This window comes from Eumetopias jubatus, unplaced genomic scaffold (assembly GCF_037043125.1).
Source record: "Eumetopias jubatus isolate StellerSeaLion01/CBP00866 unplaced genomic scaffold, mEumJub1_p1.0 scaffold_39, whole genome shotgun sequence".
Taxonomy (NCBI): Eukaryota; Metazoa; Chordata; class Mammalia; order Carnivora; family Otariidae; genus Eumetopias; species Eumetopias jubatus.
In genome coordinates, this window is record NW_028274845.1 from 1679887 (window position 1) to 1696068 (window position 16182).

The window sequence follows — 16182 nt, forward strand, 5'->3', positions numbered from 1 at the left end:
TTTTCAGATGAGTGATCCATCTCTTCAGGAGGGCTCATTTCCCCCCTTTGTCTGCATACCTCAAACTGTTGGATGGAACGCCAGACACTGTGAATGTTACCTTGCTGTTTGCTGGATATTTTTGTGTTTTCTATAATATTGAGCTTTGTTCAGGGATGCACTGAAGTTACTTGGAAACATTTCTGCTGTTGCTTCAATGCATAGTTCAGTGGCCCAGAGCAGGGCTCCGTGGAGGACTCACCATGAGTTCCAGGTACTGTAGCAAGCCCTCCCCCTGTCTTCCACCCTATTCCTCACAAATTAAGAGGGTTACTTTTGCTTAGTCTATCTGTTGGACACAGGCACTATTCCCAGCACCGTGTGAGCACCAGGCCCTGTGCAAAGGATTACCCCCTGACTTGCTGTCCATGCCTCCCCAGGGCCCCTCCACAGCTCTGGCTAGGTGACTTCCTGCAGCTCTGTCCTCCCTGAGACTCAGTCCTGGGTTCTCTCAGATCAGTGTCCTCAATTCCAGGAGCTCCATGGGGCTCCTATTCAAGTCCCCCTCCCCCCAGTGCCTTGCTTGGAAACTCTCTAGAGCCAGTACCTCTGAGCAGCTCTAGGGCTCTGCTCACCATTGTGTTGCCATGTGTCCGGGATGGCTGTCCCCTTTGCCTGATGCCCAGGATCTTGGAAATCTCCACTTTGCACATCTTGTGTGACGCTGTTGCTCTTTTGTTTAATTGTATCTGGCAGAAGAGTAACCCATTGCTGAGTCCCAGTTGGTGTGGCTCCCCTAAGTGAAAATCAAAGTTGGAAGACCCTCAGTTGTAGATTCTGAATAGAGGCCTTTAGGGAGTAGAGAAAAAAACACCAGCTCTGGTGAAAGCCTGAAGCCAGAAACCCCTTCAAGCTCAGTTTGACAAAGCAATGCAGGTACATCAGTAGGGACAGTTTTTGCTTGAGCCCAAGAGCTGCAGAAGGCCCACGGCCCTTTGTCCTAGAGCTAACCTGCTGTTTGGGAAAGGTCTGTGGTGCCAAACCCAGCGGGTTCTTTGTGAGTAGACAGAGGTGCCTCTTTAAAGCCTGTCAGGGGGCATCTGGCTGGCTCAGTCAGGAGAGCAGGGGAGTCTCCATCTGGCTTCATGAGCCCTATCCCTACTTTGGGTGTAGGGATTACTTCAACAAATAAACTTACAATAAATAAATAGTACATCAAGCCGGACCCTCTCTAGTCTCGGATGGGTCCTCTGGAGCAAGGCTATACTAGGTAGGCTACCAAGTGGCCTAATCAAGGATATGGAGTCTGGGGATTGGGTGAGGCTTTGCAGGGTGCCTGGGGGGATAGGTGGGGAGGGGAGGGAGGAAGGAGAAGGGATGCAAACCCCTGTTCCCTGGGGAATGAAAAGAAAGCACCTTTGCTGGATCAGGGACTGCAAACCACATACTGAAATATAAGCAGAGAAATTGCTCTGCGAAAAACAGAAAAAACCCCGACAGCCAAGGTGGGATGTATGACCAGTGGACAGAAACTGTCCTGCATGCTTTTGATTGAGAAACAGCCAAACCCAGATTCTCAAGAAAGCAGCCCTTAAAAGCAGAGGTGTTTTCTTCAGGGTCCTGGTGTCCCCTGAGTGAGCTTCCTCTTCAGCCCATGTCATCAGCCAAAGTCATGGAAAAGACAAAACAAACAAACAGAAAAATGAATAAGAAAACAAAGGCTATTCTTAAACAACCAACAACAGGTGAAAGAGCAAAAGCAGCCCCCCACAGCCACTGCCACAAATAATGCAGAGGAGTTGTCCATACTCGGGGAAATCGCGGGGGTCAGCATGTCCCTGGTATGATGGAAGGGCCTCCCCTGGGAAAACCACCTGCTTGATCCCGGAGTCTCCCCTGCCGGGTAAGTGTGACTCCCTCCGCCTCCGCCCCACACCAGTCTCACCCCCCTTCCACCGGACACACAGGCTCACTCGCCTAGGCGCACCCCAACACCCTCGGCACCCACTCCTGTCGCAAGCATCCTCACCCTCCACACGACGCTTCCGAATAGGATGGACGCAACAGCGCTGCTACCTCCTCAGCCCCACGAATTCTAAGTTGCAGAACCCCACCGCCATGTTGCCTGGTTTGCATCAGACAAGCCCCGTCCGTGAAGTCAAGGGCTTCGCCTCAGTCCCCAACCCCACCCCATCTCCCTGCCCCCCCAGCTCCCCTCCCAACTTGGATTTTAGTACTGGTGTTCCTCCTTCTCCTCCTCCAGTCCCCCTTCCCCTTCTCCCTTCCCGTGCCCTGGCTTCCTTCCTCACCTGCCCAGTCTCCTCTGTCTCCTGAATTGGTTACCACTCTTTCCTCTCCCTGCAGCTATGGCCCCCCAAACCCTACACAACCCCCCCCCACCCAGCCCAGGGAAGGCTGTGCCAGCCAGAGAGAAACATGAGGGAGGACTTTCCAACAGCCCGCGAAGAGCAGATACAACTCTCTCTTGCTCTCTCTAGCTCTCTCTCTCTTTCCCTTCGGACCCTGGTTGGAGGACACCGAGTGCCATGGCTGCACCTGTACAGTTCCAACCAGTCCCCACAGCCTCCCCCAGCCCTGGACACTGCGGGGGGGAGGGGAGGACCAAAAGTCCGCAACCCCTGGGCCCTTGGGCTGACACCAGCCCACAACACTCCACACGCTGAACACATCCCAGGGCCTGCTTCTTCCCCAGGAGGGCTCCTAGGACAGGGACGGCGCGCCCCCTCGTGGCCGCGCGGGGAGACGCCCAAGGATCCCGCTGTTGAGGGCAGGGCCAAAGGGGACCACTGCTTCTGCTCCCTTAAACCAGGCTCAGAGTTCTCAGCAGGGGGTTAGTGGGGTCCCAGGCTCCCCACTCTGCCACCGCCTGCCCTCCCTCCACCGCTGGGCGCTTCCCCCTGGAGGGGATTTCTGCAGTCAGGTCGGCCTTTGGAGGGAAAATAGCCAGGTCTGGAAAACTAAACAGACTATTTTGAAGAGATTTGGGCAATTGTATGGTCATGGATGGAGAGCCCTAGGGTTCTGATTTGCCTTGTCTTGCTTGCACCTTGAGGTAGTGGTTTACTTTTCCCGGAATGTTTAAATTAGAAAAGATTGGAGGGTGGAGAGGGGGCGTCCAATTTTAGTTGTCACCTGAGATCAATAGTGTGCTGCTGGGTAGAATAATGCCCCCTCCCTAGGAGCTGCCCAGGCTAATGCCAGGAACCTGTGCACATGTTCCATCCTGCAGCAAAAGGGTCCCTGCACAGGTGCTTATGTTAAGGACCTTGAGATGGGGAGATGATCCTGGATTATCCAGGCGGCGCCCTGCAATGACAAGGGGGTCTTAAAACACAAAGAGGCAGAGAAGAGGTCAGAAGGAGGCTGTGTGAGGAGGACTCTGCCTGCTGGGGCTGGGGCTGAGCATGGAGGAGGGGCCTCTAGGAGCTGGAACAGGCAAAGAGAAACACTGCCTGCTTAACCTAAAAAATAGAAAGCGCCAGGTATTTTACCAGCCAAATTGGGATTCCTGGGGAATAAAAGGGAAAGGTGATGTGGGACAACCAGCTGGTCTGAGGAAAGTCACCTAACCAGAGCTGTGCAGGGTCCCTGGTGTGGCTTGCAGTGAGGTCCTGCTCAGGGCCTCCATGGGAGGAAAGGCCAGCAAGTCAGGGGGCAATCATTTGAAAGCAGTAGACGGAACAGGACCTGGAGCTCTCCCAGGCAAAATGGCCCCTAATCAGGAGCCAGATCCGTCATCGGAAAATAATCCAGAGCTGACACATGTGAGAACCGCCAGAGAAGGATATGAAAGCTTTTAGTATAAGTTTTCCATCAGTTGTAAATGTTAAACCGAGAAATAGAAAATATAAACAACACCCTCTCTATCTTTAAGAGATGAAAACTACAACGTCTGAAAGGAAATATACTACAAGGTATTGACAGAATTTAGAAAATGCAGAAGAAAAATTTTTGATAGAATTGTATTGACTCTGTAGATCTATTTGCATAGTATTGCCATATGAATTATATTAAATCTTCCAATGCATGCATACAGTTGTTTTTTTCCCCCCATTTGGTCTTTCATCTCTCGCAGAACCATTGCTTCTTATGCTTTTCAGTGAACAAGTCTTGCTCTCCTTGAATGAATTTACACCTGACACTTTTACTGTGTTGTGTGCCATTGTAAATAGAATTGCTTTCTAAATTTCCTTCTCAGATTGTTCATTGCTAGTGCATAGAAACACAACTGATTTTGTATATATGGTACCCTGCAACTTTACGGAATGAGTCTATGGACTCTGATATTTTTGTGTGTGGATGATTTGAGGTTTTTCTATCTTTAGGAGCATGTCCTCTGTAAATAGAGATACAGGTTGACCCTTGACCAATGCGGAGTAAGGATGGTGACTCTCAAGATCAAAAACCTGTGTATAGAGGCGCCGTGAGGGGCGGTAGCAGCGGCGGTGGTGGTGATAGTGGCGGTAGCTGTGAGGGGATTCCGGGAAGATGGTGCTGATTAAGGAATTCCGTGTGGTTTTGCCATGTTCTGTTCAGGAGCAAAGTTCCTGCATTCGTCAGGATGATTGCTCCGGAGGGCTCCTTGGTGTTTCACGAGGAAGCCTGGAACGCATACCCCTACAGTAGAACAAACCATTATGCCTCAGTTGTAACGAGTGTATATATGAAAGATGATTTCTTCATTAAAATTGAAACATGGCACAAACCAGACTTGGGAACATTAGAAAATGTACACGGTTTAGATCCGAACACATGGAAAACTGTTGAAATTGTCCGCATAGATATTGCAGATCGAAGTCAAGTTGAACCAGCAGACTACAAAGCTGATGAAGACCCAGCATTATTCCAGTCAGTCAAGACCGAGAGAGGGCCTTTGGGACCCAACTGGAAGAAGGAGCTGGCAAACAACTCTGACTGTCCTCAGATATGTGCCTACAAGCTGGTGACCATCAAATTCAAGTGGTGGGGACTGCAAAGCAAAGTAGAAAACTTCATTCAGAAGCAAGAGAAAAGGATATTTACAAACTTCATCGCCAGCTTTTTTGTTGGATTGGCAAGTGGAATGATCTGACAATGGAAGAAATTAGGAGAATGGAGGATGAAACTCAGAAAGAACTAGAAACAATGCGTAAGAAGGGTTCCGTCCGAGGCACGTCGGCTGCTGATGTCTAGATGAGTCCCCTGTAGGGTCAGAGACAATATCAAACTGTTTACGTAATCAAGGTCAAGTGAGGGGAACAAGTGCAGCCAGTGATGAGTGAAGAAGGATCTGACCAGTATCTGGCAGTGCTGACGTTTCCCAGATGTGTGCTTGTGATGACATACTCACAGGTTCCCAACCACCTGTGTGTGTGTGTGTGTGTGTGTGTGTGTGTGTGTGTGTGTGTGTGTGTGTGTGTGTGGCTGCATATAAAACACATGTAGAGCTACAGATCAAGATACACACACTTGTGTATATATGTACATACAAACATACTGAAAGGATTAGTACAATTTCTCCAAAGTACTGTACCTATCTTCAAGAATGCAAAAGAAAATATTTTCAATATATATACCTGGAACAGATTTTAATAATTATCAGAGTAATACCATTGGTGGACAAATTGACTGCAATGTAATACTAGCTGATATGTTTCATAAATGTCAAATTGTGGACCAATATATTTAGCCTTTTATTACTTTTCTGTTCTTTTAAATCTTCCTGTTCTTTTAAATCTTACAAATTTTTATTTTAGTCCCATAAGCAACAGACTCCCACAGAAAAATTTATTCAAAATCTTTTGGTATTCCAGTGAATCTGGAATGTGAACTCTGAATGTATTTATAATGATTTATTTCTGGATGGTTATTATCTTAAATTCAAATTGGACACTGTCTATTAGTAAGGAGTATAGTTACCATCCAATTTTTACCTGTTTGCCCTGAGGGGAAAAAATCCTTTAAAAAAAAATTCTGGTTTTTATTGGATTTTTGTATTTTAAATTTCAATATTTTTCTACATCAAACCTAGCAAAAATGGAGATGATGGTTTGTGATTTATAATAAGCACTATACAATTTTCAGGCTACTCGTAGGCAAACAAAGAAATTGATGAAGAAATGAATAGCATCGTAGGCTGTAGGAAAACTTTCGGAAGTCGAGCACTTCCATGGAGTCTTGTTTCTGAAATGACTGTTTTCTGAAATTAGAGCTTGGAAACTATGCAAATGACCTAGATTCCTCAGAGCTGACAGGCTAGAATACAGATAGTGGTGATGGTTTTGTTTTTGTTTTTGTTTTTGTTTTGCACTTTTCATATTGAAATACACCCCAAGGGGGAGAAGCTGCCTTTGAGATAGTGGAATTTCAGAGGCAGCACAGGCTGATCTCCTTGCCTGGGAGGCCCTGCTGAGATGCCAGTGCTCCACCGCCCATGGGGAGGACACCATTGGAACCTGTCACGAGTGAGCATCAGGAACGTGCTGTTAGCAGCTGCTGCCACCTTGTCCTCCTCCTCCTCCTTCTTTAAGAAAGGCACCATAGCTAGGTAAGATTTTTATCAGCTCTTTCTGTCCAAATCCAGGTTTTCTCCTGTCAGTCCTGGAAGCTTGACCAGAATGATATTGTTGGAGCCTTCCGGTCACAAACTATCTCCTTTAATCTCGTCCTTCCTGCAACACGCTGGCTCCTGTAGTCCTATCACGTTTGTAATCTGACTTGCTGACAGTCCTGCCCACCCTGCTCCTCGTTTTCCCACATGCCATGTCCCCACTGAGGTGGTGGCAGTGAGTCGGACGAAGGTGTTGAGGATCACTGCCGCACCGCGATGCCCTCTTAGCCTTGGCTCCGAACCCCACGTCGAATATGTCCTCCGTGTACTCAGGATCAAGACTGATGTTTACTCTCTGGGCAGTGTTATAAGACAGGTGTTGTCAAAGCATAATCATTGTCTGCAAAATGTTTGCTGCAAGGAAGATTATTGCTAATTTTGTGAAATAAAGAGTCTCACTCTCTCCTTTTAATGGACTAAACTCTCACTGGCATCTGTAGCTTCGTTGGGAGCTTGGGCGCACATGGAAATCCATGCCCAGCGCATGGATTCTAATGTTTTCCTAACAACTGTGGAGATTTGAGGGAATGCGTGGTGAATGTAAAATACCTAGTTTACTTGGCAGTCTCTTGTGTAAATTACAGTAAAACAAAGTAAATGAAATTGAAACAAAAAATAAATTTGATCACAAAATGCCAAAAAAAAAAAAAACCTGTGTATAACTTTTGACTCCCCGAAAACTTAACTACTAATAGCCACTTGTTGACTGGAAGCCTGACTGATAAGATAAAGATGACTAACCCATATTTTGCAAGTTACATGTATTCTACACTGTATACTTCTAATAAAGTAAGCTAGATAAATGAAAATGTTATTAAGAAAATCATTCGGAAGAGAACATATATTTAGAGTAGTATACTGTGTTTATAGAAAAATGCACGTAGAAGTGTACATGTGCTGTTCCAACCTGTGTTGTACAAGGTCAACCCTAGTTTTATTTCTTCCTTCCCCCACTCTTTTTTCTCACTTTCAGTTTTGAATAGTATTTTGGCCGAGGATCGAATTCCATGCCTAGAGAGGGATTCTTGAGTCTCCTCTTGATTAGAACGAACTTTTCAAGTTCATCCCTGATATTAAATCTAAATTAGACCTGCTTTGGGGCTTGGAAATGGAGGGAAAAATCACCCTCCTTTCTTCTCACTGCATTTTAGACTTCCTCCTCAAAATGAATGTCAGGGGGCACCTGGGTGTCTCAGTCGTTAAGCTTCTGCTTTCCGCTCAGGTCGTGATACTGGGGTCCTGGGATGGAGCCCCGCGTCAGCAGAAAGCCTGCTACTCCCTCTCCCACACCCACTGCTTGTGTTCCCTCTCATCGTGTCTCTCTCTGTCAAATAAAAAAATAAAATCTTAAAAAATAAAGAAAAGTTCTTGCAAATAGTGCTGAGGACTCAGACTGGCCATTGCTTTGCTCGTGCCTCCCAATATTACACTCAAAAATATGAGCAAGACTTCATACTAGGTAAGACTTAGGACCTTGGTGGGCTAAATATTCAGCAGGCTTTATACCAAACATGGTCCTACCCTACCTTTGATAACATGTGGAGAGGACTGAACAAGAAAATATGAAGTGCAACAGAGTCATCTTACCTTGAAAAAACATGGCCATTTTGAATACTCAAGGTAGCATATGCAGAAATCTAGCCTGGGCTGCCCTGGAGCCTTGTAAGCTTTACACTGCACATTCAGTGTTTCTAGAACGCGCACGTGCACGCGCACACACAGACGCACACACACACACTCACACACACACTCCTCCAGTCCATCTCCGTAGGACTTGTGATCAAATCAGGAGCCAGTCCTCGAGTAGTAGGGCCCAGAGCCCGTGAGCAACAGATGCCTAAACAGGAGCCACTGTCCCTGCTTTTTCTACAGAAGACACGCCTGTTGCGCGGCTCCCTTCCTTGTCACGTGCCCTCTGATCCACGCCCCGCCATGTCTTTCCCCACCCACCCTACCCTCCTGGCCAATGGCCAGCCTGTGACCGGACAGGAAGTGACGTCCACGCCCCCTGGGTTTAGGCCTCCTGTGGGTTCTCAGGCCTGGTTGGGAGAGCAGTGCAGCAAAATAGCTCTTGAAAATGAAAACTATCATCGTAGGACTAAGAACAACAATAAATAGATTCGCAGAATCATGCGAAGGATCTGTACTGGAAATCAGAGCCAAAACTGTAAGAGAACGGGCGCCTGGGTGGCTCAGTCGGTTAAGCGACTGCCTTCGGCTCAGGTCATGATCCTGGAGTCCCGGGATCAAGTCCCGCATCGGGCTCCCTGCTCGGCGGGGAGTCTGCTTCTCCCTCTGACCCTCTTCCCTCTTGTGCTCTCTATCTCTCATTCTCTCTCTCTAATAAATAAATAAAATCTTTAAAAAAAAAAAACTGTAAGAGAACAAAAGGAGAAGCTAGACCCAAAAGGTGTGTCTGGTAAGGCCAGATGTGCGGAACAGGATTTCGAGCGGAGCAAGAGATGTTAGGCGAGTGTCCCGCTCAGCAGCGGGAAGGCGTGGGGATCAACGCCCCACAGGGTCGTGGGAAGAGCGAGGGAGGACAGGGCCAGGCACCGCTGTGAAAGGAGACCCGACAGAGCCGGCCAAGTCCTGGATGCATTTGGCGGAGACCGCCGGGCACCAAAACTGGGAGCTCGGCCTTTGCCACAGATTCCAAAGAAATACATTCCCAACAGCTAACATTTAAGTGTGTGTGTGTTTGGGGGGGGGGGTGATGACATGTTCCATGACAAGAAATGTAGCATTTCCTTCTGAATGTGGCATGCGAGAGTCCTGTCATTTTGTCGGCAACACAAGATTTCAATTCTATGACACCACATCGTTGTGGATACCGTGACATGATTTTCGGGCTCAATGTGTTCCGAGCCGATGCAGTTAGACAAGGCCGAAGAATCCAGAGTGGCAGCTTGGGGCTAGAGAGCCCCCAGAGAGGACCCGCGCTTGCCTCTGGCTGGGTAATCAGAGAGCTTGCTCCCCTGTGAACTGAAGGTTGGAGCTTCCAGCCCAGCTGGGAATACTGGGTTATAACTGATCCGAGGCCTTACTAAGCTATACTGTGCGAAACATTCTTTCTTACCTAGCTTCTTCCCTGACTTATCCTCAGTATCTATTTTATTTTTGTTTTTTAAGCTTTAAAAGTTTTATGTATGTATGTATGTATGTATGTATTTATTTATTTATTTATTTATTTATTTATTTATTTAGGCGAGAGAGAGCACGCCCCTGCAAGCCTATAAACGGTGTGGAGGGGCAGAGGGAGAGGCAAAGGGAGAGAATCTGAAGAGGTCTCTGCACTGAGCCTGGGGTTCAATTTCAGGACCCTGAGATCATGACCTGAGCCAAAACCAAGAGTTGAAGGCTTCACCAACTGAGCCACCCAGGTGCCCCATATGTTTTAAATGTTTCAGGGATTTTATTTTTAAGGAATCTCTACATGCTTTGTGAGGCTCGATCTCACAATACCGAGATCAGGAGCAATATCTAGTTTATTTTTGTTTATTTTTTTAAAATATTTTATTTAATTATTTGAGAGAGAGTGAGAGAGCGAGCAGGAGAGCATGGTGGGAGACACAGGGAGAAGGAGACTCCTCGCTGAGCAGGGAGCCCGATGTGGGGCTCGATTCCCGGACCTTGGAATCATGACCTGAGCCAAAGCAGACGCTCAACCGGCTGAGCCTCCCAGGTGCCCCAGCAATCCCTAGTTTAAATCAGAGGTGGGAAGATCCTGCCTGAACACCTAAAGTTCATGTTAATTACTAAGGGGGTTGGTAGAAAGAGTCTTTTCTTTTTCTTTCTTTTTTTAGGATAAAAACAAGTTCTGGAGTTCCAGAGCCTAGGTATCTCATAGACAATATGACCTTTCTTCCTGAGAATGGGTTTTTACACCTGTTTGTTCCTGGAAAGTTGGTGTCAATTCCTCTAAGCCAGTTGAAAGGAATTGGCTTTTTTATTCCTCACAGCCAAAAAGAACACACGCCAAGGTCTCAGTGAGAGGATCGCTTATAGGATACGGGCTTTAGTTGTGAGATGTGGGAAAGGATGGGAAGAGGCAGGGTTTGTTCTATATTGAACACTGGCAGCACTGACAATTCTGTGATTGTGGTAAAGAAGTCATATGCGTTTCCTTAGGGAGGGAGGTCGATGTTTGGATGTCGGTCTGAACAGTATTGTGAGTAGCCTTGTTTTGTCTCATTTCATCAAGGTCTCAAAGCAATCTTGTCTGAGGTTGATATTCTACATGTAAGATTATTTATTTCAATCATGGAAACAAAACAGTCAGGCTGGGAGTGCCAGAGCAGTTCAGGGCATCGGAGGCTGGGATTGTTCTTTGTCCCTGGAAATCCCTAAAACAGAGAACAAAGAAAGAGAGCCCTCTGGTCTCCCAAGCTGTAGCTGCAAACCTGAGTGGGAAACTGAGACTTGGACTAAGTATCTTGAATTTCCTGTGGCTCCATTTCCCATTTCAAAATGGGTCAAAAGGAATTGTTCCTGCATGGGTTGTCCCAGGTGTTAAATTGGTAGAGTAGGCAGCTAGATCTGAGCTGGAGGCAAGGAGGGTGGTACACAGTGCTTTCGTGGTTTCCCACCTGCTGGACTGTCAGATCCAGACCAGCAGGGGCAGAGCATGTGCTCTCCTTTCCAGCGTGTGTCCTACAATAACGTATGGCTTCCTTATAATATATTTACATTGCGGTTTCCATCCCCCAGTAGGGGAAGATGGCCTTGACAGTTCCAGGAAGACCTTTGTTAGGGCCCAAATCTCCCCCTATCAACCAGTAGGCTGAGTCCCTTAGATGATTGGAAACATCTTCAGTTGGAGACCACCCTGGCTGTGACCCATAATCTATGAGACATAAAAAGAAAAGACACCCCTAACCCCGGTGCAGCTCCACCCCGGGGCCTGTCTGCTCTCCCATCTTGAGAGTGGACTGAAGTTCAACCAGGAGTGTAAACCAACTGAGTATACAAGTGGGACTGTACAATTGTGAACAAGAGTATTCCCAGGAAAAGTCCTTCTGGACATTGTTGTTTGAACAGTGGGAATACGGATTGACCACTGTCCCCTGACATTCAGAAGTGGGTTCCCGGAGGATATGTTAGGATCCTCGACAGGGAAGCTCGCAGCCAAGGCCTGTGTGGCGGCCGTACTGCCATCAACTGTTGAAGGAGTTTGGGAAAATCTCTTCTTCTCTCTGGGCCTCACTTTCCTCATGTGTAAGATAAGGTTGTTATTCAAATCCTCCACGGTCCCTTCCTGCTCAGTTTCTGTGAGTGCATGTGGGTCTGCGGTGCCTTTTAAGCAGCCCTAGGGACTGCAGCTGAGACCTGACTTGGTCCCTTCACTGTGTGTCCTTTTCAGGAGCCTGATCTGAGCCCACACTGGAAACAGAGAACAGAGGGAGCATTTGGGAGACAGAAAATCAGCAGATTTGGAGGATGAGCATAACCCGAGGAAGGACAAGGCAATGGTGGAGCAGGTGATTGCCAAAGGAGGTGAGAATAAGGACAAGTTGAGTCCAGAAAACTCAGGGGAACCTGAGGAATGCATACAGCAGCATCCAACTCTGCAAGGAGCAGCCTGAGCTGAGCAAGGAGAACTAGGAGAGTAAGTTTTCCCCTCAACTTCAGGTCTTTTAAAAATTGATTCATAACGGATTCCCGTGTGGCATCAGTTTCACGTGGCAACACAGGGATTGGACGACTCTATAAATTATGTTAGGCTGACTACTAGTGTAGCTACCCTCTGTTACCACGCAGAGCTGTTACTGCACCACCGACTACATAATATGAGATCTGTCCTCTAACATTTTTTTTAAAATCTTCACTGTGGACGATGTTTTGTCAGAGTGTAGGTTTCTATGCCCTCCCCTTCCCCCACCACTACCATGGGCCTTCTTTGGACTTTCCCAGAGAGGAGCAGTGACATATAGGAGGTTCCCTATTTTAGGTCACTGCAGCCCCTGATCTTGGACCAGGATGCTCAGCCAGGGCCAGGGAAATATGGATTAGCAGGAACCCTTCTTTGCAAGCCCAGCTCCAATGTGAAGGACCACAGTGCCTCTTCTAGGCCCCCGCAGGAATGGTTTAGCACCCAGGAGCTGGCCCTACATAGAGGGCCAGAAAAGGGCAGATTCCCCTAAACCCAGCCCAAAGTGTTCCATTTAGACTCAGAAGAAGGTGAATAGCAGCACAGGCTCTTTTCCCTATGCTGAGTGGGGGGACTGGGGGGAGCCTCAGTGCCAGTGCAGGAGGGAGCATCAAAGGGAACCTTTGGATGTTAACCTAAAGGTTCGTGGCTACAGCCCACCCAGGGGACCAAACCTACTTAAGATCCATCCAGATCTTGCCAGCGGCTTCCGTGGGTCCTGCAGCCCTGACTTCCTCTAGGTATCTCCAGCCAGCTACTGCCCCTGTCTTTGCCTGCTTCCCCCTGGTGTCCTTGGGCAACCTGAAGGTCTGTTCCCTTAAGTAGTCTGCCGCCTGGTGGATTCCAGGGGAACTGCCGGGGTCTGAGGCTGAAGGCAGAGGCACTGAATCCCTGACTCCAGCTGAGAGGTCAGAAACCAGGCTCTGAGCCACCACCTGCTGAGACTCCAGGATGTGGCCCCTCACCAGGCAGTGTTTACCTGGGGGTCCCAGGACCCACTGATGTGCGAAGGTCACCTTCTTTCTTTTTTTTAGGTGAAAATGACATACAATAAATTTCACCCATTGTCAACAATGACAGAGTTGTTCAGCTAGTCAGCTAGTGCCCTAGTGTGTTTCAGAGGCTTCCTTCACCTTCCCACACTCCCTCCAGCCCCTCTGCAGACAGTCTCCGCTCCCTCCTCCAGCCCCAAGCAGCACTGATCTGCTTTCTGTCTCTGTGCATTGCTCCTTTCTGCTCATTTTACATAAGCACAATGAGAAGGTTTGTAGTTCTTGGTGACTGGCTTCTTTCACTTAGCATCCTTTTGAGGTTCCTCCATGCTGTAGCTTGGATCAGATTTCTGTGCCTTTTGTTGCCCAATAGATGCCAGGGTACAGATAGGCCTCATTGGGTTTGTCCATTCACCAGCCGATGGCCCTTTGTGTTGCTGTCAGGTTTTCCCTATTGTGAATAACGCTGCCCGGAACATTTCTGACCAAGACTTGAGCAGACATATGCTTTTACTTCTCTCAGATAGATTCCTAGTTGTGGAATGGTTGGGTCCTATGGCAAGCTTGTGCTGAACTCTTAAGAACTCTCAAAGTGGCTTCCGCAGTGGCTCTTATATTTTACGTTGCCACCGGCAATATAAGAGGGTCCAGTTTCTCCACATCCTCAGCAACACTTGGTATCGTCTTTGGAACATAAGCACACTAGTTGATGTAAAATGGTACGTGGTTGTCCTTGCATTTCCTTGAGCACTAATAACATATTACTAATAACCTTGATTACCTTTTTATGTGTCTCCTTTGGTACATGTGTATTCAACTCTTATACTGGCTTAAAGGAGTGTGTTGCTTCGGCCCATTGAGTGAGTTCACAGTCCTCTTGTCTCTCGTGAATGTGAGTCCTCACTGGGTATTTAATCCACAAATATTTCCTCCTAATCAGTGGCTTCTCTGTTCCTTTTCTCAGTGGCAAAGTTTGATGCAAAAAACTTCTTCATCTTCAATTTTCTCTTACGTATCGTGCTCTTGCCGCAGTGACTTAGAACTCTTTGCTTACTGTGAATTCCTGACCATTTTCTCCCATGTAGTCCTCTTGCACAATAGTTTTGGCTCTTATACTTAGATCTGTGACCATTTTGAGTTCATTGCTGTGTAAGGTGTGATTTCCTGCAACAGCAGTGGGGGAGCTTTGTCCTGACAGGTACAGGAGAGCCTGGGGGACAACTTTGTTTCAGAGTTAGTCTCCCCTGGGCCAGGAATGGAGATTTGACCCTGCTGCACCTGTTAGTGAAAGGCTGAGTGCCTTTGGGGAGGGGAGATACATGGGGCTGGGGTCATATACGGCATGTACTCCCCGTTCTCTGGGACTGGGTAAAAAGTAGCTCCTGGAGGCCCAGGGCAGTCCTGCTCACAGGTGTCTTTAGAAGCACAAACACACTGAGAGCAGGAGAGGCTAACACAGAAAGGACCCCAGGGATCCCAGGGGATCTGGGTTGGGATCCGAGAGGGTCTTCTGTGGGTGGGTGGGAAAGAGGACTCCCACACAGTTGGAACTCAGGAAACATACCCAGAAGGAGTGGAGCAGATTGAAGACATTTCCCAGAGTTTGCACTATTTTTCCAACATGAAAATCATGGTGTGTGCCTGCATCAAAGGTGCTCGGGGGACCCATGCTTCCTCAGTTGGTAGAGCGTGCAACTCTTTATCTCAAGGTCCTGCGTTAGAGCTCCACGTTGGTCATGGAGCCTAGCTGAAATTAAAAAAATAATAATAATAAATAAAAAATACACAGGTGCATGCGTCAGGAATCTGGAATTACTCCCCCTAAGGAAAGGATGGGGCAGCTCCCTTAGTCCTTGCAGGTCAAGAGCCATTCTGCGCCTTAGAGAATCCTAAAAGTTGCTTGATATTTCCTCAGATCAACCCAGAGATTCTACACTTTTAGTATTTGTTGGGTTTCCCGTGTATGGTCAGAGGTCCACTGGCAGACAAAAGTTGACACACGGAGTACAGAGTAGACCAAAACACAGAATAGTACCTGGATGCACCACATTAGTCTCTGTCCTCACTGCGGTCTCACTGAAAATGAGAATGGGCAATCGAAATACCTGGTATTCAACACACATTAGGAAAAAATGGAAAGTTTGGGTTAACAGTTTAAATTATTGTGTCCCCAGATTGAATCTGATGGCAAGTGGAGACTCTGTTGAACGTCTTCTAGGTTCTGCAGGTGGAAATGAGGGGCTGAGGGACAAAGCAATTTACAACTGAGAGTAACTTTGGTAACTTAGTACCTTCACACTTGACACAGTTTTCTTTCATTTTGTCTGATGCCCTGCTGTCATGTTTGATTCTAACCATATTTGTACAAGGAAGTTGATATCAATAGCAAACCTAAAATCCATACCACTAAATATCACAGTGCTTATTCCTAATGGTACTTTAGGCTCGTTTCTAACTGCCTGTAGTTTCGTTATGACTGACTCTGAAGGCAGCCCATTCTAGCCATGTGTGCACTTCTCTTTGGCCCCACCTCCAGGTTAAGCAGTGCACCTGAGAGGGCTCTATCACTGGGGGAAGGACGTAGGTCAGACAGGTAATAAAGAGAAATGGGGGGACTGGGAGTCAGCAAAAAGAAAGCATAATTATCAGTGCATTGATTCCAGAGAGGACCATTATATTGCTTTTTAAAAACTATTTTCTTTACTTCTTTGAGAGAGAGCGATTGGGAGAGCAGAGTGGTGGAGGGAGGGGGAGAGTAAGAGAGAAGCAGACTCACCCCTGAGCAGGGAGCTGGACATGGGGCTTATCCCAGGACCCTGGGATCCTGACCTGAGCCAAAGACTGACACTTAACCAATTGAGCCACCCAGGTGACCCTTAAAATAATTTTAAAAAATTTCTGGAATACTTAACATACAGCGTTACATTAGTTTCAGGTAAGATCATGGTATT

General features: G+C 47.4%; 1 non-coding gene across 1 annotated transcript; it reads right to left on the bottom strand.

Annotated features, from left to right (window-relative positions):
- Positions 1–1721: 1721 nt before the first annotated feature.
- Positions 1722–1890, bottom strand: LOC148161928 (U1 spliceosomal RNA). Its single transcript, XR_015767283.1, has one exon. It is a non-coding gene; the product is annotated as a U1 spliceosomal RNA (small nuclear RNA).
- Between the last annotated feature and the right edge of the window lie 14292 nt (positions 1891–16182).